Here is a 23078-nt window from a genome sequence, read left to right as displayed (position 1 = left end):
CCGGCGGGCTCCGGCTAATGGCGGGGGGGCCCCTCTGCCAGTCTCCAACATGGTGGCCTCCGGGATGAGGTGCCGGCCATCCTCGCCCAGCACGGGCCGGATGCGGTGGCTGTGCCGGGCGTTAGCCGCGGGCGGCCTCGCCGGCTCCTGCTGTCATGGTGACGGTCGGGGCGGCTGCTGTCCGGGGCCGCGTCCTCCCGCTCTGCAGTGCAGGCCCCGCGCTCACGATGGAGGCGACTCCCGGAAGTGGCGGGACTGCAGCCCTCACCGTGTGTGCACCCACAGGCCGGGTCCCTCACTGTCAGCCGGGCCTGTCAGATGCTGAGGCCTCGTCCAGGGGTGGCTCTGCTACAGTGTGTCAGTGCAGTGTGCCGGGGTCTGTACATGGCTCCATTCCTCCACAGCACAGGGGGTCTCTGGGGGTGGGGCAATATACAGACCCCTTGCAGAAGTTGTCCCTGCTGACACTGCTCCTATGTTTGTTTTCCACCGGTTCATTCCTTTGTTTCGCCATTGAGGGCGCGTGTTGTAGTTCTCACTTTACCGTATAATGTGCTGGGATATGGGAAGAGGTGACAAGTGGGTACTATCATACTGACGGGCACGGTTCTGGCAATGCCAGGCTGAGTTGTGTATCGTTGGCAGGAATCTAAAATATACAAGATAATAAATGTTACTTTGTGTCTCCTTTTTCCTTTCCCATCAGTACAGCGATGTGACCGGTGTTTGATCTGTAGATTTGATTTCGACGTGAGTTGATGGCGCTTTATTCAGTGTGACGGCCCCGTCATTCATCTATGGCCATTATCTGGCCCGATGCAGCCCCCATATGTGCGCCACTCTGCAATGATGACGTGGTGTAATAGAAAAGCCACTAATGTCGGGAGGGAGGTGGCAGTTCTTGTGGCCCCCGTCTGGCAGTCACAGATTACTAACTTGACCACTGCAAATCGATTCACACCATTTCTAATTGCTACCAGGTTGGGTACATGCAATGCTTTGATTTTTTTATTGTATTTTATATGAATCCAGTCTCAGCTGTAAAGGGAACCTGTCAGCAGTTTTGGCCGATAAGAGATACGGCCATCACCTTTCAGGGCTGATAATACAGCATTGTATAATGCTGTATATCTGCCCCCAACCCGACCTTTAAGAGAAGAAAAATAACTTATTATACTCGCCTGCAGGGCGGTCCTGTCCGATGGGTGTAGCTGGTCTTGGTCGCCCTCCTGCTTGCTTCGTGTGGATGACTCTTCTTGGCACACGCTCCAGCGCAGGCGCACTTATCTGTGAGGGCAAAGTACTGCAGTGCTCAGGTGCTGGGAAAGGTGAGAGCCCCTGCGCACTGCAGTACTTTGCTCTGCCCTCAACAGGACAGAGAAGTACGCCTGCGCTGGACTGCGATGCCGGGGACACTGTGTAGACGATGCAGGGATGCGTCACCCACAAGAAGCAAGCAGAAGGACGGAGATTGTAAGAAGATGGGAGGTGCAGGAACAAGAAGAACGACACTCATTGGATCGGACCGCCCCGCGGGTGAGTATAAGGGGCAGATATACAGCATTATAGAATGCTGTATATAAGCCCTGAAAGTTGATGGCCGTATCTTATATCGGCCAAAACTGGTGGCAGGTTCCCTTTAATTACTCTTCTGCAGCTTCTAGATTTAAACAACAATGGTCCCATTCACCGATGACAAGCAAAAAACCTGAGAATGGTGAAAACTCAAAATATGTAGAAAAGGTGCATGAATCCTGAGAACATGACTAATGAGGTTGTACATAGATCACCAGGATAAGTTGCTGGTCAGTGGTACATGTGGGGCCTCCGGCAATAAGCAGCTTATCATTAATCCTGGAGATCGCTGATTACAACTCTAACTGAATACATACGCTATTTGTACATTGATGGACCCACAAGACTAAGGCTGGGTCACGTTGCATTATGGCAATCCGTTAACGCTGCCATTAACCCCTATTATCGGGCGCATCGCCAACGCATGCCATAATCGTCCGTCATTCTGTGACGGACCCTTGGACGCGGTCTGCAGCGTTTTGGGGTCCCTCACCGCTAGCGCAGATAAAGCATTTGCGTGATCGCATAACACAATCTTTTCCGGCACTTACGTTAACGCTGTCCTTTTAACGCATGCGTTGAATAGACTGCACTAACGCAATGTGAACCTAGCCTAAGATTTACCAAATATTTATCCTTTGCAGTGCCCATTGTGAGGCGCAGATATCCTTACTTGTCATGTTTGTGCCATCTGATACAGGAGCCCTGGTGGCTGCTGTGGGCCTGCTCTGTGGTGGTTGGCTTTATGCAAATATAATCACCTGTACCATGCCTATGCCCTCTTGTTACTGAAAGGGCAGTGATCGGCCTAGACAGGGGCAGCTGCTAAGAACACACAGCAGTCATTCAGCCAAGACCATTCACTGACGTCTGTTGATTTGTCTATGTAAAAGTTGACTGGCTTATGCCAGCCTTCCAGTGGCATCATGTTGGACGTGTTGTGCCTGATACCGCATGGGATCTATTGTTCTGTTATCAGTTTGGGCAGGGAGAGCCTGGCTGTTGTATTCTGCATTCTGCGATCACTCTTTTATACAATTTATCAGACTCCATTGTCTTATTGTTGCAGTAAACATGATGGAAACCAGATCTTGATTATAACACTGTATACTGTGGCGTTCCTCCTGTCTTGGCAGAGTGTGGTGCCAGCGATGTGAACAGAGTGCTTTTCCACCCAGTTCCCATTTGTTGTTCACTGTTCTATAGAGAAATGTAACTGAAGACAGGCTGGACCTATGACATGAACCAGTCCAGTCCTATTGGTAACATACAGCGGTTCCCTGGGATTTAACAAAAAAAATTGCTGTCAGGGCAGGAAATGTTATAAAATAATTCTCCAGAGATTAATCATTCAGAATTACTGAGGCCAGTTATAGGCTGTATGTACACCATGAACTTTTTTTTATTATTATTATTCGGGGAATAACCAAGGCCTTTGATGAGATGGGCTGGAGCCACACTCCTTCCTCTGTGCGCCTCTCCACAAATCCAACTCCCATTAATAAGGTTTGTTTCTTAGCGAACTCTGCCCACATGGTTGGAGCTTGGTGAAAGTGTCGATGAAAGTCAAAACTCACAAAATTTTCGTGTAGCCTTGAATTGCGCCAAAAATTATGCGTCTGGTCGTCTGCGGCAGAGAAATCCGTGTTTGAATTATTATGCAAATGAGGCTGAAGAGCTATGGATGACGTTAAGCATCTGTCGCTCTATTTCCTGCCCAGCAACACCGCCTCCTTGTCTGACTGCTACTTTGCTTCAAGTCACACAGCATAGAGGCTGTTTGTTAAGCAGGAAGTGGCAGCACTAGGCAAGGAATAGAGCTGGAGTGACAGAGGCTTCAGCTCTACCATAGCCCTTCAGCTTCATTTGCATATCAATTCAGACACTTCTTTCATAGTAAGCAACGGGGACTTTTAATGTAAAGGTATTGCTGGACTTCTGTTTGAAAGATGGACATGCACATATAAATAGTTTAGGTGGTGAATCCTGCTGACAGATTCCATATAGTTTGAAATCCACCTTCCTTCTTTACACTAGCTCTCCATGTTTAGGTGAGTTGCTATATAGCCCACCGTAGGCTTGCCAGGGAGTCATGTGCCAGGTCTTAAGATAACTAGACAATATCTGGATGAGAAAGTATCAGTCCTATATTTAAGCCAGTTCATTCAATACGACCTCATTCATTGTCGTCTGCCAACCTAACACCACTGAGGCAGCGATGGTTGTATATGGGGCATCATTGCAGCCTTGTCAGCAAAAGCTGTTGAAGATGGACATCTCCTCTATTCCATAGTCATTTAATCCACCATAAATATATTCTTCTGTATTGGCAGAGCATTGGTGGTTTTCAGTGCCTTACAGCACTATGACTACTGCCACACACTCCCTTTCTGCATCACTGGCGGTTTACACAATACATATATCGGCAGCTAGAATTGCTTCAGATACAGGTGCTTCTCACAAAATTAGAATATCATCAAAAAGATAATTTATTTCAGTTCGTCAATGCAAAAAGTGAAACTCCTATATTGTATAGTCATTACAGAGTGATCTATGTCAAGGGTTTATTTCTGTTGATGATTATGGCTTACAACCAATGAAAACCCAAAAGCCGTTATCTTCATTATATCAGTAAATTATAATAATAAAAAAAAAACACCTGCAAAGGCTTCCGAAGTGTTTAAAAAGGTCCCTTAGTCTGTTTCAGTAGCTCCACAATCATGGGGAAGACTGCTGACCTGACAGAAGGCAGTCATTGACACACTCCACAAGGAGGGTAAGCCACAAAAGGTCATTGCTAAAGAAGCTGGCTGTTCACTGAGTGCTGTATCCAAGCATATTAATGGAAAATTGAGTGGAAGGAAAAAGTGTGGTAGAAACATCCATAATCGATGGCTGATGTGCATCCTGATAATGAAAACAATCAGGGGAAATAGTGTTTTGAACGATTGTTTCCTGAGTTAATAGTAAAAACAAAAGCGTGGGCCGGCACACCTGTTGGTATAAGTGCAATGTGTAGGTGCACATTCACACTCTTGCTAGTAACAGAACAAAACTAGAATAAAAAATAATGTATACCCTAACAATAATAAATGTAAAAACCATAGGGTACTTTAAAGGGAACCAGTCACCTGAAAACACTTTTAACCTGCAAGTATGGTGTTAGTCTGCAAGTTGATAGCGTGAACATGCCCACCCCTCGCGCTTAGACCCCCACAACTTGGAGGAAATTAATTTTATTCCCTCTCGGCAGCATTCGGGTTCTAGTCATAGGGGTGGTGTCGGCATGGGTCCAGTCACCGCTCAGTGTCTAGAGAGCTGCAGCTCTAATTGTACCTTGGCTCTGACTAACAATAGCCCGGCATTAGGGCCGGGGGCACCGATACAGCCGCCACTCTCCATACACAGAGCGGTGAGTGACTAAGACCTGAGCCCTGCCAGGGGGAATAAAGTTAATTTCCTCCCAGCAGTGTGGGTCTAAGTGCGGGTGCCAGGCAGGTTAACAATGCTCTGAACCTGCCGATTAACCCCATATCTGCAGGTCAGATTAATAGTATTATTTTTTCTGGTGACAGGTTCCCTGTGTTGATTAAAGTGTAAGAGCCATCCCACTAACAAGGTGTTCCCAATCAGATGACCCCTAACTCTAGTAACGCACCTCGCAATGTGCGAACAGTCCTCAATATGGATGTGGGCAGGACAAGACTTAGACATAACTGTTCTGCACCTGACTGTGGAAAGTTAAATAAACAAGGTGCACAGCCCAAAGGGGAGCGGACCCTGCCCCAACTGTACAAGGTACAAGAAACTGAGGCGGAACCGAGACCATGGGCCAGCGTCAGTGTAGGTGCACATTCAGTGTATGTGCACACGTCAGGATTTCTTGCAGAAAATTCCTGACGAAAACCGGACATTTTCTGCAAGAAATCCGCATGCGTTTTTTTCGCGTTTTTGATGCGTTTTTTTACACTACATACTTACATTCCGGTGTCTGTCGCGTCCCCCGGCGTCAGCTTCCCTGCACTGTGTAAGCGCCGGCTGTAAAGCAGAGCGGTGACGTCACCGCTGTGCTCTGCTTTACGGCCGGCGCTGACAGTGCAGGGAAGCTGAGGGCGAGGGACGCGACAGACACCGGAATGTAAGTATGTAGTGTTTTTTTTTTTTTTTTGACATTTACAATGGTAACCAGGGTAAATATTGGATTACTAAGCGCGGCCCTGCGCTTAGTAACCCGGAGTTTACCCTGGTTACCAGTGAACACGTCGCTGGATCGGTATCACACACGCCGATTCAGCGATGTCAGCGGGTGATCCAGCGACGAAATAAAGTTCTGGCCTTCTAGCTCCGACCAGCGATGTCACAGCAGAATCCTGATTGCTGCTGCGTGTCAAGCACAACGATATCGCTATCCAGGACGCTGCAACGTCACGGATCGCTATCGTTATCGTTGTTAAGTTGCTCAGTGTGAAGGTACCTTTATACTGTATGTTTACACTTACGGGTTATTTATTTCTCACTAACAGGAAGCTCTTCCTGAAGACTGTCTGTGAGACATGTGATTATTTATCAGCTCATAACCACTGAGGGGGTTATCTGGTAACATAATTGGCTTTGTTACCCAATGTGAATTGGGTCCTTTCCTCAGAACTCCATCATTGTCGTTGGCCACACTGGGGAGCACTACAGGTGGAAGAATACATTTGCCTGAATCGGGTCCCACGGCAATGTCTTTATTCTGTGGTCTTTGGACAGGAGCCCTGCAAACCAGCTCATACCTGGTGGAAGCCTCAGCTCCTCTTCGGATTTGTAGGCCTGATGCGATGCCGCCATTGTCGGCGTGATGTGGCCTCGATCCATCTTATTAAGAGGCACCATGACTAGATGTCAGGAGGAGGCAGTCTGTATTTGGGTAACATAATAATGGGATGGTCACTTGACCAGGGACTTGCGAGTCGATTCGCTCATCTCGGGTGATCTCTACAAATAGTACCTGTAATTTCAAACAGGATCTCATTTTATAATGTACATCTCGTATAAATCACTTTATTTGAAAACATAGGCTTACCTAAACACTCCGGTATCTTTTTGGGAGGGGCATCACCCTTCTGTGCAACTTAAGGTACTGTCACATTTAGCGATGCTGCAGCGATACCGACAACGATGTCGATCGCTGCAGCGTCGCTGTTTGGTCGCTGGAGAGCTGTCACACAGACAGCTCTCCAGCGACCAACGATCCTGAAGTCCCTGGGTAACCAGGGTAAACATCGGGTTACTAAGCGCAGGGCCGCGCTTAGTAACCCGATGTTTACCCTGGTTACCAGCGTAAAAGTTAAAAAAAACAAACACTACATACTTACCTTCCGCTGTCTGTCCTCGGCGCTGTGCTTCTCTGCACTCCTCCTGCACTGACTGTGAGCACAGCGGCCGGAAAGCAGAGCGGTGACGTCACCGCTCTGCTTTCCGGCTGACCGGCGCTCACAGCCAGTGCAGGAGGAGTGCAGAGAAGCACAGCGCCGGGGACAGACAGCGGAAGGTAAGTATGTAGTGGTTTTTTTTTTACTTTTACACTGGTAACCAGGGTAAACATCGGGTTACTAAGCGCGGCCCTGCGCTTAGTTACCCGATGTTTACCCTGGTTACCAGTGAAGACATCGCTGGATCGGTGTCACACACGCCGATCCAGCGATGTCAGCGGGAGATCCAGCGACGAAATAAAGTTCTGGACTTTCCTCAGCGACCAACGATCTCCCAGCAGGGGCCTGATCGTTGGTCGCTGTCACACATAACGATTTCCTTAACGATATCGTTGCTACGTCACAAAAAGCAACGATATCGTTAACGATATCGTTGTGTGAAGGTACCTTTACTGTTAAATTTTCAAAGTAATCCGTCTGGAGCATCAGATACACAGAGATGGATTACAGGAGGTGGAGCAGGGGCCTTGTCTGCTTCAGCATATAGACATAACAGGTGGATTTTGGTTCAGGGCAGACATTACTGGGCAATGGTGGGTGCTGTGCATGCTGGTAAGTGAAGGATATGAAGTTCCTGCACCTCTAGTGCTGGTTGAATGCTGATAAAGTAGTCACCCGTCCAAAAAGAGAGGATGCCAAGTGACAGAAGAGGAGAATCAGACAGTTCTTGAACATATTAGACTATTATGTGCATCAATAGCGATTTAACCTTGTGGGGGATGAGTGCTACAACATCATGGTTTCCGCGCGTTTTTTTCCGCAGCATGGGCACAGCGTTTTCGGTTTCCTATAAGTTTACATTGTACTGTAAACTCATGGGAAACTGCTGCTGATCCGCAGCAAAATCTGCATCGTGTGCACAGAGCCTGTAAGTGGTGGTCTTCATATTTTTTCCAGGATATAGGAATCATAGAGTTCCAAAACAGAATAGACGGGCGTATTTCACTGTCCTTATGCAGACTACAATGCCTGGACTGATCACAAGTCTGACCCAAACATGCAGCTTCATAGCCACAAATAAGGCTGTAAGATTATATCTGAAGACCTGTAATCAGTCTGTATATGTGATCCTGGCCTTAGGAGACTGACTCATTAACGCATTACTTCATCAATCAAAAACTAGAGAGGTTGATCACATCTCTAAAATTATACTCCGGTTATGATATCTATATACCTAATAGGACATGTACATGGGCTGTCATTAATGAGGAAGCTTTGAACAGATTATCACATAAGCCACTTTCACACATCTTTGTTTTGTGGTCGGAGTACAGACGGTGATGCATGGAGCAGCTGTGGGGCTCCTGACCTGAAATCGCCAGCATTTATGAGGCTGTAGAGTCGGGAGACCTGTGGTCGGTCTGCATCAGGATCCATTTTTGGGCTGCAAAACATGGATGTGTGAAATGACCTAAATGAAATTGTTAGCTGGAAAGCAGTCCTTTTCTCCAAATGTGGCACATGACTTTGAAGAGAACCTGTACCAACGAGAATGCACATAAACGATTGCTGCAGATAGAAAATTCACTTTATTCTCCACGGCGGCATTCTGTTTGTCACTGGAGCAGCGTGGGCTCACTCACCAGAGCGGCGGCTGTAAGTGCGCCTCCGGCCCTGACTGACACATGTCCCCATTGCAGTGCCATTGTCTGCAGTGCCAGGGGCATAGATACAGCCGCCACTCTGTATACTCGGAGAAATGACTGAACCCGTGCTGCTGCTGCCGCCCTCGGGACTGAAACGGATGCTGTCAGGGGAATAAAGTTACTTTTCTCCCTGCAGTGTTCTGCTACGTGCGGGCGCCGGGCAAGCTAATGCTATTAACCTGCGTATTAATCCCATATCTGCAGATTAATAACACTTTTGCTGGTTCTTGGGTGACACAAACATCCTCCTTGGGAGGTGAGTGGTACTGGTGGCATTGTGTTGGCAGATAAACATGCATGAAAATCTCATGTCATGCTCTTAATGAATTGTTACTGCCGGCGTAACCTCATCAAAGCCACACGCCTACCTATTCAAAAGTGAGTGGCTCCAAGCAACACTAAAGGTACCTTCACACTTAACGATATCGTTGCTTTTTGTGACGTAGCAACGATATCGTTAAGGAAATCGTTGTGTGTGACAGCGACCAACGATCAGGCCCCTGCTGGGAGATCGTTGGTCGCTGAACAAAGTCCAGAACTTTATTTCGTCGCTGGATCTCCCGCTGACATCGCTGGATCGGCGTGTGTGACACCGATCCAGCGATGTCTTCACTAGTAACCAGGGTAAACATTGGGTTACTAAGCGCAGGGCCGCGCTTAGTAACCCTGGTTACCAGCGTAAAAGTTAAAAAAAACAAACACTACATACTTACCTTCCGCTGTCTGTCCTCGGCGCTGTGCTTCTCTGCACTCCTCCTGCACTGACTGTGAGCACAGCGGCCGGAAAGCAGAGCGGTGACGTCACCGCTCTGCTTTCCGGCCGCTGTGCTCACAGCCAGTGCAGGAGGAGTGCAGAGAAGCAGAGCGCCGGGGACAGACAGCGGTAGGTAAATATGTACTGTTTTTTTTTTTTCACTTTTACGCTGGTAACCAGGGAAAACATCGGGTTACTAAGCGCGGCCCTGCGCTTAGTAACCCGATGTTTACCCTGGTTACCGGCATCGTTGATCGCTGGAGAGCGGTCTGTGTGACAGCTCTGCAGCGATCCGGATCGTTGTCGGTATCGCTGCAGCGTCGCTTAATGTGAAGGGGCCTTAAGACTTCTAGAGATTATTATAACCTTTGATTTCACTCTGTTCCTTTTTTTCTTTTAGCCTAGAGGTCCGTGTGTGAGTGTTTGAGTTCTTTACATCAGTATTTGTAAGCCTAAACCAGGAGTGGGTGATAAATACAGAAGTGGTGACGTTTCTTTTATACTTTTCCTCTGATTGTTCCACTCCTGGTTTTGGCTACAAATACTGATGTCAAATACTGGCCAAATACTCATCGTATGCACATGGCTTTATTCCCTCCTGGCATATGCGAAGGTAGCTGTTGGGAGGCATCAAATGACCACTGAGCAGCTACGTTTGCTATTCGATGGCTTAGTAGCCTGTTCACACAGACAAGACCGCACTCCTGATTCTCACAGCACAATCAGTAATGGCTCGTTCTGTGTGCATAGGCTGCCATTGTTCTGTGTAGCCCAGATCCTCTTTATACAGGCTGATGCACTGCTGAAACGCTGATGTTCTGTGCACCACACAAGATCTTTTCAGCTGATGAACAGGCGATTTTCTCTTTTGTAGGATGATTGTCCGTCAGTTTTAGGCCGGGATCATACATGCGAGAAATACGTCCGAGTCTCGCATGGTAATACCCGGTATTGCGGCCGTCACTCAGGAGCAGAGCATGCGGCTCCATGTATTGCTATGCGGCCGACGCTCCGCTCCGGAGTGACGGCGGCAATGCCGGGTATTACCATGCGAGACTCGGACATATTTTGCGCATGTTTGATCCCGGCCTTATGCTGCATGGTTATCGGGACTATCTTAAGACCACTTGTTCCTGATAAATGTGCCAATTAAATGCACATTTAGTCCGGAATACAGCTTTTTATAATACAGCCGTCTAGTGAACTTCCACCACTCTTTTCTGCTGACATGGGCATATTTCAGAGTTACATAGTCAATTATCTAATGTCCTGGATTACAGTGCTTTCCTTGAAGAGGAGAATCTAATTAGCCTTGTACTCTTAAGAGTTCCCATTTACTAATGTGAACTGAGTCAATATGTTTCGTGAAGATTAATTTGACACCAACCAATAAAAAATGATACACAAAGGTCAGGACAGAGTCAACATGACCGCGTGCTGGCATCACATGTGAGTCACTGCCCGTATCAGGGAGCCGTGGCATTATTTTTAGTATTAGAAATCAGTGGCATTATTTTTAGTATTAGAAATCAGTAGACTATACAGGGATCAATGTAAAAACATCGGAACTCTGTCAACCTGGAGAAGTCAGGCCATTTTTAGCAAAGCAGCGGTAACGAGAAAACCTAAAGTAAAAGAAAAGGTATCACCAATATGTACATTCAGCATCTAAACTCTAAACCAAAAAACAGCAAGGATCTCTAAAGTATAACTTTTAATAATTAAAGCTAAAATCTGTTTGTTCCAATTTCTGAAACATTGGTATTAAGGGAAATATGAACACAGCTCAAAAACCAAATCCGAACTAACTGGCCCTGTCAGGTGCCCTAATACTGGTCCCTACCTGACAGCGGAGGTTGGCACCCTAAGTTTCTGCGGTAGGCGCCCCCGCTCCTCAACGACTAGACCTAGTAGCCCTAGATAAACCCTGTGTTCCCTGAAAGAGACGTAATAAATAGTGATACCCAGAAAAAATGAAAAAAATATGCCACAAAATGAAAGGGTGCACTGGAGGTCCCCTGTTTTTTGTTGGGATGTCTCTGTGCTGTTGTGGGCTACTGTCCTATTGAGAACATTCTATATTTGGTAGTCATTTGACTATTTAAAACTTTGGACATACACAACCACATGCTTATTTAAATCTATAAGTATGAGATGGAGTGGCCCGTTGTTGTTTTTATATTTTGGATAAACGGGACATCGGTATTATGTGTCTACCCAATGAGTTGTGATTTTTCTAGTACTCCCTATTAGGGACTTTCTTGCTTGGGGGCAAATAACAATTTTTGTTTTTTTGCTATGTTTATTTTTTTGATTTTTTTTTTTCTATTGTAATTTTTACATTTTTTTTATTTTTTTGTAAATATTTTTTTCATTTTTTCTGGGTATCACTATTTATTACGTCTCTTTCAGGGAACACAGGGTTTATCTAGGGCTATTAGGGCCAGTCGTCGAGGAGCGGGGGCGCCTACCACAAAAACTTAGGGTGCCAACCTCCGCTGTCAGGTAGGGACCAGTATTAGGGCACCTGACAGGGTCAGTTCGGATTTGGTTTTTGAGCTGTGTTTCCCTTAATACCAATGTTTCAGAAATTGGAACAAACAGATTTTAGCTTTAATTATTAAAAGTTATATTTTGGGGATCCTTGCTGTTTTTTGGTTGTTTCTAGGTTCCCAAATATTATTTGTTTGAGTGGTTCTCTTTTACATTCAGCATCTACACAGAAATGTCCTACACAAATCTTTGTAACTGGAGTACCCCCAAGACTATTCATACGATGTGCAGCACACTAGAAGTCTATTCACATTTTTGTTATGCTTTACATTGGAGGTACAGGTGCTTCTCACAAAACTAGAATATCAAAAAGTTAATTTATTTCAGTTCTTCAATACAAAAAGTGAAGCTCATATTATATAGTCATTACAAACAGTGATCTATTTCAAGTGTTTATTTCTGTTAATGTTGATGATTATGGCTTAGACAATGAAAGCCGAAAAGTCATAGGGCAAGTTCACACCGGGCGTTTTTGTTGCTTTTTTTTTTCTGCAGCAAAACCTGATCTTCTTGGCAGGAAAGAAGCTGCGTCAAAAACGCAGGTTTAGGTGCGTTTTTGGTGCGTTTTTTTCTTTGTCTGTCTTTTTCTCCCCAATGTGGAGCTTACTCTTTGCCACATGGGTTTTTTTTGCCTTCCTCTGAATCAACATGTTAGGGCATGTTAGGTTAGGCTGTGGGTTGAACTAGATGGACTTATAGTCTTCCTTCAACCTTAATAACTATGTAACTATGCTAATGTCCTTGGATTTTCAGCAGCAAAAATGCAGCTAATGATATCTGCGTTTTTGCTGCGTTTTTTTCAACACCCATTCAAGTCAATGGGTGAAAAAATGCTGAAAGAAGTGACATGCTCTATGTCCAAAAAACGCAGCAAAGCACAAAATACTGATCAAACAAAAAACCAATGTGTGTGCATCAGATTTCTGAAATCTCATAGGCTTTGCTGGTATTGTAAAAAGCAGCTGAAAATTGACAAGCAGCTGTGTGAACTTACCCTAAGAAAAGACCATTCAAAAATTTGGGGGAGATTCACAAGGAGTGGACTGCTGCTGGAGTCATTGCTTTAAGACCCACCACACACAGATGTATCCAGGACATGGGCTACAAGTGTCGCATTCATTGTGTCAAGCCACTCATGACCAATAGACAATGCCAGAAGCATCTTAGGCTAGGGTCACATTGCATTAGCAGCAGCCCGTTCAGCACATACGCTAACGGGCTGCTGCTAGCGCAAGTGCCTTCGCTCAATCACGCTAGCGCAGATGGAGCTTCTGCTAGCTCCATCTGTGCTAGCAGTGACGGACCCGGAAACGCTGCAGCCCGCGTCTCGGGTCCGTCACTCAATGACGGCGCATCACTAGCGCACGCCCATTCTGGGCGTGCGCTAGGCGATGCGTCCGACATTGCATTCAATGGCGGCGTTAACGGAGTACGTTACACCGCGTTATGCCGCGGTGTAACGTACTCCGTTTAACGTTGCCCCTGAACGCAATGTGAACCAAGCCTTACCTGGGCCAAGGAGAAAAGGAACTGGACTGTTGCTCAGTGGTCCAAGATGTTGTTTTCAGATGAAAGTAAATTTTGCATTTCATTTGGAAATCAAGGTCTCAGAGTCTGGAGGAAGAGTGGAGAGGCCACAATCCAAGCTGCTTGAGGTCTAGTGTGAAGTTTCCACAATCGGTGATGGTTTGGGGCACAATGTCATCTGCTGGTGTAGGTCCACTGTGTTTTATCAAGACCAAAGTCAGTACAGCCGTCTATCAGGAAGATTTAGAGCACTTCATGCTTCCATCTGCCGACAAGCTTTTTGGAGATGAAAATTTTATTCTCCAGCAGGACTTGGCACCTGTCCACACTGCCAAAAGTACCAATACCTGGTTTAAAAACAGTATCACTGTGCTTGATTGGCCAGCAACTCGTCTAAAATCTATGGGGTATTGTCAAGAGGAAGATGAGACACCAGACCAAACAATGCAGACGAGCTGAAGGCTGCTATCAAAGCAACCTGGGCTTCCATAACACCTCAGCAGTGAGATAGGCTGATCGTCTCCATGCCACGCCGCATTGATGCAGTAATTGATGCTTGATGCAAAAGGATCCCTGACCAAAAATTGAGTGCATTTACTGAGCATACATTTCAGTAGGCCAACATTTTGGATTTTAAAATCGTTTTTCAAGCTGGTGTTACAAAGTATTCTAATTTACTGAGATAATGAAGATAATGACTTATGGGTTTTCATAGGCTGTAAGCTGTAATCATCAACAGAAATAAACACTTGAAATAGATCACTCTGTTTGTAATGACTCTATATAATGAGTTTCACTTTTTGTATTGACGAACTGAAATAAATTAACTTTTTGATATACTAATTTTGTGAGAAGCACCTGTATATACCAGGAAGGTACCTGTTGGGAACCTCAGGTTCTCGTGTCACGTTGTTGTTTTGCTGTACAGTGGAGGTATATACCAGGAAGGTTCCTGGTGGGAATGTCAGGTTCTCGTGTCATATTGCTCTAATCTGTACGTCGGAGTAATATACCAGAAAGGTTCCTGGTGAGAACCTCGGGTTCTTGTGTCATATTGCTCTAATGCTGCACATCGGAGGTATATACCAGGAAGGTACCTGTTGGGAACCTCAGGTTCTCTTGTCACATTGCTCTTTTGCTGTACATCGGAGGTATATACCAGGAAGGTTCCTGGTGGGAATGTCAGGTTTTTGTATCCTATTGCTCTAATGCTGCACATCGGAGGTATATACCATGAAGGTTCCTTGTGGGATCCTCAGGTTCTCGTGCCACATTGCTCTTTTGCTGTACATCGGAGGTATATACCATGAAGGTTCCTGGTGGGATCCTCAGGTTCTCGTGCCACATTGCTCTTTTTCTGTACATTGGACGTACTGTATATACCAGGAACGTTCCTGGTGGGAACCTCAGGTTCTTGTCATATTGCTCTGATGCTGTACATTGGAGATATACAGTGGGAAGCTTTCTGGTGGGAACCTCTGGCTCTTTTCGTGTTGTGCTGTACATTGGAGGTGTATACTTGGAAAGTTTCTGGTGGGATTCTCGGGCTCTTTTTACATTGGAGGTATATACTCGGGGGACTTTCTAGTGGAAGCCTCAGGCTCTTGTGTCACATTGCAGTATATTGGAGGTATATAGCGTGACGGTTTCTGGTGGGAGCCTCAGGCTCTTCACATTCCTCTTATGCTATGCATTTGAGGTATATACTTGGGGAGCTTTCTAGTGGAAGCCTCAGGCTCTTGTCACATCGTTCTTACGCTGTACGTTTTAGGTATATACCAGGAAGGTTCCTGGTGGGAGCCTTGGCCTCTTGTGCCTCATTACAATGACTACTTGCAGTGTCACAATTCGACATTCTGATCTTCATGTCACAGCACCTAAGTCAACATATAGCCCTAGCCATCATGCCAGCTGTTTGTAGCGTAGGGGGTCGCTCTCCATATTTGATGCCTTTTGGCATTAGTTATATTTTGGGTGCCCACATACTTGTCGCTGAAGTGCTTCCGGTTTCCACTTATGAAGGTAAATCTAAGCTGTGCACCATGGAGGAAACTATTATTTAGCCCTGATCTCATGTACTCACTCGCCCAATGTCTGTGGAAGTCATTAGTAACATCTCACATTTATGATGTTAGTTCATAAGGGAAACTGATATAGAGTTCTATTTCAAGACTGGATGCCGTTCTGTGCCTCGCTAATTTTGGAATGCATACTACTATTGCTAGGTGTGAACATGACCAAATGCTTCCTCTCTTTAGCTCGACTTGATCTCCATATGTGCTCGCGGGATCTTTTCGGTAATAAGCTTCTAATGCATTTATTAGCATAGTTTGCTGTGTATATAAACAATATTTCAGACTCTAAAAATGATCACTTACTCAAAGAATAGGTGATATATGTTAGATTTGTGTTGCTTTGACTGGACCTCCACCATTCAGCAGAGGGATTTGCCGTATGTCCCTGGTTGTGAAATTGGTCAGAAGAAAAAACTGAGCAGCTGACCAATTGTGCAACCTGTGGCTTCCTTCATTGTCTATGATGATATTGGAGCACATCACTCGCCTCTCTTTGTCTGTGATAGACCTGGAATAAAGTGGTGGAGAACAACAGGCTGCCCTTATTCAACTCCTCCTGGCTGCCATCACGCTGTCAGTGAGAACTTGGGAAATAAAGGTGACAGAACACCTGGTGTTGGCCAGTAACTTTCCTCATTTCCCCATAGGAATGAAGATTGTCCAAATGTTTGTTTTTCATAGTAATAGTGGAGTAGCGTCTATTTTCCATAACAAAAGAATTACTTCATACTGCACTATCCTTCTCGCCCCAACATACTTTACTGAGGGAGGGTGAGGATGCCCCATTGGATAATTATGTGGTCTTCCCTGAAACTGATGCCCACCCAGTGATCTGTTAGTGTTGGGGAATACTTCAAGCCAATGCTCCCTGTGTACTGAGCTGTGACCCTAGCCGCCCTGCACTCACCTTTATGACTGAAAGCCAGAGGCTCCCGGGAGGTATGAAGTTAAAGGGAACCTGTCACCCCGTTTTTTCAGATTGAGATATAAATACTGTTAAATAGGGCCTGCGCTGTGCGTTACAATAGTGTATGTAGTGTACCCTGATTCCCCACCTATGCTGCAAAATACATTACCAAAGTCGCCGTTTTCGCCTGTCAATCAGGCTGGTCAGGTCGGGTGGGCGTGTTCACAGCGCTGTTTCTTCCTCAGCTTTACGTTGGTGGCGTAGTGGTGTGCGCATGTTGAAGTGACTAATCCACTGTGGGCACGTGAACAAGCAGCAGCGCGCGATCTGCGCTATCACCCCCTGTCATCGGTGGGGGCGGCCATCTTCCTGGGGCCGCGCGTGCGCAGATGGAGTGCTCTGCTGCATCGAGTTTGCATCTCGGCTTTGGGAAAATGGCCGCCGCGATCTCTTGTGCGCACGCGCGGCATCCCGCGGCCATTTTCCTGAAGCCCCGTGCAGCAGAGCACTCCATCTGCGCACGCGTGGCCCCAGGAAGATTGCCGCCCCCACCGATGACAGGGGGTGATAGCGCAGATCGCGCGCTGCTTGTTCACGTGCCCACAGTGGATTAGTCACTTCAACATGCGCACACCACTACGCCACCAACGTAAAGCTGAGGAAGAAACAGCGCTGTGAACATGCCCACCCGACCTGACCAGCCTGATTGACAGGCGAAAACGGCGACTTTGGTAATGTATTTTGCATCATAGGTGGGGAATCAGGGTACACTACATACACTATTGTAACGCACAGCGCAGGCCCTATTTAACAGTATTTATATCTCAATCTGAAAAAACGGGGTGACAGGTTCCCTTTAATTTTCTCCAGTAGCCGCACTTTCAGTGAGGCTGCCATACAGCCATGTTCACTTTTAACCTGCATCTGCAGGTTAAGGGCCTTGAGGACATGACAGGTTCCCTTTAACCCCTTCACCCCAAAGCCTGTTTTCACCTAAGTGACAGGGCCAATTTTTACAATTCTGACCACTGTCACTTTATGAGGTCATAACTCTGAAACGCTTCAACGGATCCTGGTGATTCTGACATTGTTTTCTCGTGACATATTGTACTTCATGATAGTGGTAAAACTTCTTCGATACGACTTGCATTTATTTGTGAAAAAAACAAAAATTTGTCGGAAATTATGAAAATTTAGCAATTTTCAAACTCTTAGTTTTTATGCCCTTAAATTAGAGAGTTATATCACATAATATAGTTAATAAACAACATTTCCCACATGTCTGCTTTACATCAGCACAATTTTGGAAACATAATTTTTTTTTGTTAGGACGTTATAAGGGTTAAAAGTTGACCAGCGATTTCTCATTTTTGCAACAAAATTTACAAAACCATTTTTTTACGGACCACCTCACACTTGAAGTGACTTTGAGGGGTCTATATGACAGAAAATGCCCAAAAGTGACACCATTCTAAAAACTGCACCCCTCAAGGTACTCAAAACCACATTCAAAAAGTTTATTAACCCTTCAGGTGCTTCACAGGAATTTTTTGAATGTTTAAAAAAATTGAACATTTAACTTTTTTTTCACAAAATTTTTACTTCAGGTCCAATTTGTTTCATTTTACCAAGGGTAACAGGAGAAATTGGACCACAAAAGACGTTGTACAATTTGTCCTGAGTACGCTGATACCCCATATGTGGGGGTAAACCACTGTTTGGGCACATGGCAGAGCTCGGAAGGGAAGGAGCGCCATTTGACTTTTCAATGCGAGATTTGCTGGAATTGAGATCGGAGCCCATGTCACGATTGGAGAGCCCCTGATGTGCCTAAACAGTGGAAACCCCCACAAGTGACACCATTTTGGAAAGTAGACCCCCTAAGGAACTAATCTAGATGTGTGGTGAGCACTTTGAACCTCCAAGTGCTTCACAGAAGTTTATAATGTAGAGCCGTAAAAAAAAAAATTATATTTAATTTTCACAAAAAATGATCTTTTTGCCCCAAATTTTTTATTTTCCCAAGGGTAAAAGGATAAATTGGACCCCAAAAGTTGTTTTGCAATTTGTCCTGAGTACGTCGATACTTCATATATAGGGATAAACCACTGTTTGAGCGCATGGCAGAGCTCGGAAGGGAAGGAGCGCCATTTGACTTTTCAATGCAAAATTGGCTGGAATTGAGATCGGACGCCATGTCGCATTTGGAGAGCCCCTGACGTGCCTTAACAGTGGAAACCCGCCACAAGTGACCCCATTTTGGAAAGAAGACCCCCTAAGGAACTTATCTAGATGTGTGGTGAGCACTTTTAACCCCCAATTGTTTCACTAAAGTTTAGAATGTAGCATTGTGAAAATTAAAAAATCATTTTTTCTTTCCACAAAATGATGTTTTAGCCCGCAATTTTTTTTCTCCCAAGGGTAACAGGAGATAGTGGACCACAAATGTTATTGTCCAATTTGTCCTGAGTACGCTGATACCCCACATGTGGGGGGGAACCACCGTTTGAGTGCATGGCAGAGCTCGGAAGGGAAGGAGCACCGTTTGAAATGCAGACTTAGATGGAATGGACTGCAGGTGTCATGTTGCATTTGCAGAGCCCCTGATGTACCTAAACAGTAGAAACTACCCACAAGTGACCCCATATTGGAAACTAGACCCCCCAAGGAACTTATCTAGATGTGTTGTGAGAGCTTTGAACCAACAAGTGTTTCACTACAGTTTATAACGCAGAGCCGTGAAAATAAAAAATATATTTTTTTCCACGAAAATGATATTTTATCCCCTATGCTTTCATTTTCCCAAGGGTAACAGGACAAATTGGACCCCAAAAGTTGTTGTCCAACTTGTCCTGAGAACGCTGATACCCCATATGTTGGGGGGAACCACTGTTTGGGTGCACGGCAGAGCTCGGAAGGGAAGGAGCGCCATTTGAAATGCAGACTTAGATGGATTGGTCTGCAGGCGTCATGTTGCATTTGCAGAGCCCCTGATGTACCTAAACAGTAGAAACCCCCCACAAGTGACCCCATATTGGAAACTAGACCCCCCAAGGAACTTATCTAGATGTGTTGTTAGAGCTTTGAACCAACAAGTGTTTCACTACAGTTTATAACGCAGAGCGGTGAAAATAAAAAAAAAAATTTTTCCACGAAAATGATATTTTATCCCCTATGCTTTTATTTTCCCAAGGGTAACAGGACAAATTGGACCCCAAAAGTTGTTGTCCAACTTGTCCTGAGAACGCTGATACCCCATATGTTGGGGGGAACCACTGTTTGGGCACACAGGAAAACTCGGAAGGGAAGGATCCCTGTTTTACTTTTTCAAAGCAGAATTGGCTGGAATTGAGATCGGACGCCATGTCGCGTTTGGAGAGCCCCTGATGTGCCGAAACAGTGGAAACCCCCCAATTATAACTGAAACCCTAACCCCAACCCTAACCCTAGCCCTAGCCCTAACCTTAGCCCTAATGGGAAAATGGAAATAAATACATTTTTTTACATTTTATTATTTTTCCCTAACTAAGGGGGTGATGAAGGGGGGTTTGATTTACTTTTATAGCGTTTTTTTGGCGGATTTTTATGATTGGCAGCTGTCACACACTAAAAGACGCTTTTTATTGCAAAAAATAGTTTTTGCATCACCACATTTTGAGAGCTATAATTTATCCATATTTTGGCCCACAGAGTCATATGAGGTCTTGTTTTTTGTGGGACAAGTTGATGTTTTTATTGGTAACATTTTCGGGCAGATGACATTTTTTGATCGCTTTTTATTCCGATTTTTGGGAGGCGGAATGAACAAAAACCAGCAATTCCTGAATTTCTTTTAGGGGGGGCGTTTATACCGTTCCACGTGTGGTAAAATGGATAAAGCAGTTTTATTCTTCGGGTCAGTACGATTACAGCGATACCTCATTTATGTAATTTTTTTATGTTTTGGCGCTTTTACACAATAAAAACTATTTTATATAAAAAAATAATTGTTTTTGCATCGCATTATTCTGAGAGCTATAACTTTTTTATTTTTCTGCTGATGATGCTGTATGGCGGCTTTTTTTTTGCGGGACAAGATGACGTTTTCAGCGGTACCATGGTTATTTATATCCGTCGTTTTGATCGCGTGTTATTCTACTTTTTGTTCGCCTGTATGATAATAAAGCGTTGTTTTTTGCCTTGTTTTTTGCCTTGTTTTTTTTTTGCGGTGTTCACTGAAGGGGTTAACTAGTGTGATAGTTTTATAGAGCGGGTCGTTACGGACGCGGCGATACCAAATATGTGTACATTTATTTTTTTTTTTTTTTTTTTTCATAAATAAATGTATTTATTGGGAAATGTTTTTTTTTTTTTTAATTTGGGGATTTTTTTAAATTTTTTTTTTTTTACACATTCTATTTTTTTTTTTTTTTACTTTCTAACATTGTCCCAGGGTGGGACATCTCTGTATTAGATCAGATCGTTGATCTGACACTGTGCATAGCACACTGTCAGATCAACGATCTGACAGGCAGCTTAGCTGGCTTTCCAGCGCCTGCTCTTAGCAGGCGCCGGCTAGCCAGGTCACTTCATGACCCGGAAGGAGTCCGGCGGCCATCTTGGATCCGGGGACTCCTTCCGGGTCACCGGAGCAACGCGATCTCATTGCGTTGCTCCGGTGGGAGAGCGCAGGGAGCCCCCGTCCCTGCGCGATGCCCCTCTATGCCGCTGTCACTACTGACAGCGGCATCAGAGGGGTTAAATGCCCGCGATCGGCGATAGCGCCGATCGTGGGCATTGCTGCGGGGTGTCAGCTGTCATATACAGCTGACACCCGCACCCGATCACCGCGGCGCTCAGCGCGAGACCGCGTTGATCGGTGCGCCGTACTAGTACTGCTGCTGGCACATATGCAGTGCCGGCAGCGCAGTACTAGTACGGCGGCTGACGCGAAGGGGTTAATATGTATGTTGCCCTTAAAGGGAATCTGTTACCACATTTTATTTATCTAAACTATTAATATGGGCATACAGGTTACAGCCTGCTGAGAAGAGTGATCCCAGCATGCCTCATATCAGATGCCTTGCGGATGATAAATCATCTTTTATCACTTTATGTAAATGACCTCTTCCAGGCTCTGGGAAGACGCTGCCTGGAAGATAACTCTGCCTCCAGAGCTTGTTTTGCATGAAGGATGAGTTATCAGTGTGATGGTTACCAGTGTTATCAATGATGTGTGATGGCCGCTCTCTGCAGAGCTGTGTGTGATTATAAGGGTATGTGCATACATTGCCAATTTGGTGCGTTTTTGTATTGTTTTTTCACACAGATTTGTGAAGACCTGATGCCAGCAAGGTGAATGAGAAACCTAAAGTGTCCTGCACACCTTGAGTATTTTTGACTTGCAGAACATAATCTGTAGCATGTCAAATCCACCATTTCCACCATTGACTTTATTCAAATCAATCAAAAACGCAGGGCAAAAACGCAGATTTTTTGCAGCTGCATTTTTCCTGCCAAGATAGGCAGAAATTATGCAGAAATTTTACTCAACGTGTGCACATGCCCTAAGTGACACGTCTGCAGATTCCTCTCAGCTTCTATCTCACAGGCAAATAGGGCTACAATATTGTTCTACAACCCCTGGCAAAAATTATGGAATCACTGGTCTTGGCGGATGTTCATTCAGTTGTGTAATTTTGTAGTGAAAAAGCAGATCACCGACATGGCACAAAACTAAAGTCATTTCAAATAGGAAGTTTCTGGCTTTAAGAAACACTGAAAGAAATCAAGAAAAAAAAAATGTGGTAGTCAGTAACGGTTACTTTTTTTTAACCAAACATGGGGGAAACATTATGGAATCACTCAATTATGAGGAAATTAAATGGAATCATGAAAAAAAAAAAAAAAAAAACACTCCAACACATCACTAGTATTTTGTTGCACCACCTCTGGCTTTTATAACAGCGTGCAGTCTCTGAGGCATGGACTTAGGCTACGTTCACATTTGCATTCTGCCGGGCTGCGTCGGGTGCAGCTGCGGCGACGCATGCGTCATGCGCCCCTATATTTAACATGGGGGCGCATGGACATGCGTTGCATTGCGTTTTGTGACACATGCGTCTTTTTTGGCGCACGCGTCAGGGCGCAGAGGACGCAGCAAGTTGCATTTTTTTTGCGTCCAAAATCATGCCAAAAAAGGACGCATGCGTCACAAAACAATGCGTTTTGGTTTGCGTTGTGCGTTGCGTCGCCGACAAATGTGAACATAGCCTTAATGAGTGTCACACAGGACTCTTCATCAATCTGGCTCCAACTTTCTCTGATTGCTGTTGCCAGATCAGCTTTGCAGGTTGGAGCCTTGTCATGGACCATTTCCTTCAACTTCCACCAAAGATTGTCAATTGGACTGAGATCCGGACTATTTGCAGGCCATGACATTGACCTTATGTGTCTTTTTTCAAGGAATGTTTTCACAGTTTTTGCCCTATGGTAGGATGCATTATCATCTTGAAAAATGATTTAATCATACCCAAACATCCTTTCAATTGATGGGATAAGAAAGTGTCCAAAATATCAACATAAACT

The 23078-nt window shown here is 45.1% G+C and overlaps 1 protein-coding gene across 1 annotated transcript in view; it reads left to right on the top strand.

Annotated features, from left to right (window-relative positions):
* Positions 1–23078, top strand: part of KPNA3 (karyopherin subunit alpha 3) — a 99991-nt gene that overhangs the window by 172 nt on the left and 76741 nt on the right. The gene's annotated exons all lie outside the window — the stretch shown is intronic.

This window comes from Ranitomeya imitator, chromosome 3 (genome assembly GCF_032444005.1).
Source record: "Ranitomeya imitator isolate aRanImi1 chromosome 3, aRanImi1.pri, whole genome shotgun sequence".
NCBI classification, from domain to species: domain Eukaryota; kingdom Metazoa; phylum Chordata; class Amphibia; order Anura; family Dendrobatidae; genus Ranitomeya; species Ranitomeya imitator.
This window is presented reverse-complemented; position numbering and strand designations above follow the sequence as displayed.